Source organism: Propithecus coquereli, unplaced genomic scaffold (genome assembly GCF_000956105.1).
Source record: "Propithecus coquereli isolate 6110/MARCELLA unplaced genomic scaffold, Pcoq_1.0 Scaffold204, whole genome shotgun sequence".
In the NCBI taxonomy this organism is placed as follows: Eukaryota; Metazoa; Chordata; class Mammalia; order Primates; family Indriidae; genus Propithecus; species Propithecus coquereli.
In genome coordinates, this window is record NW_012145412.1 from 1,536,174 (window position 1) to 1,537,030 (window position 857).

Genomic DNA, 857 nt, shown 5'->3' on the forward strand with positions numbered 1-857 from the left:
GCATCCCAAGACTTCCATGTTCCAAGCCTGTCTACAACTCCAACCCCTCTTCTCCCTTCTCTTACTCTCACTTCCCTCCAGCCACCCCAGCCTCCCTGCTACCTTGTCAGGGGATGTATGTTTTCTGTTTCTGTTCCTGTCTCCTTCCACTCCCACCCCTCTGTTACTGTCTCCTTCCACTCCCACCCCTACGGGCCTTGATTCCTCACTTTTCCACATCTCTCTGTTCAAATATCTGTCATCATCTTATCATCACTCTACATCTCCTTGACTGCTTACTTTTTCTTCCTTTTTTAAAGTTTTAATGAGGCATAATTGATATACAAAAAAGTGCACATATTTAATGTATGTATTTTGACGAATTTGGACATAGGCTCCCATCTGTGATGCCATCACCACAATCAAGGTAATAAACATACCCATCACTTCCAACATTGTCCTTGTGTTCCATTTTATGGTGGAAATACTTAATAGGAGATCTGTCCTCTGAGCACATTTTAAAGTGAACAATACTATGTTGTTAACTATAGGTATTGTGTTATACAGCAGATCTCTAGAACTTACTTGCCTTGCTTGACTGAAACTTAATACCCATTGAACAATAATTCCCCATTTTATCCTCCCTTTACCCCCTAATAATAACCATTCTTTTCTTTGCTTCTATACGTTTTACTATTTTAAATACATCATATAAGTGGAATCACGCAGTATTTGTCCTTCTGTGACTGTCTTGTTTCATTTAGCATAATGCCCTCTAGGTTTATCTATGTTGCAAATAGTAAGAGTTCCTTCTTTTTTAAGGCTGAATAACATATCATTGTATATGTATACCACATTTTGTTTATCAATTCATCTGT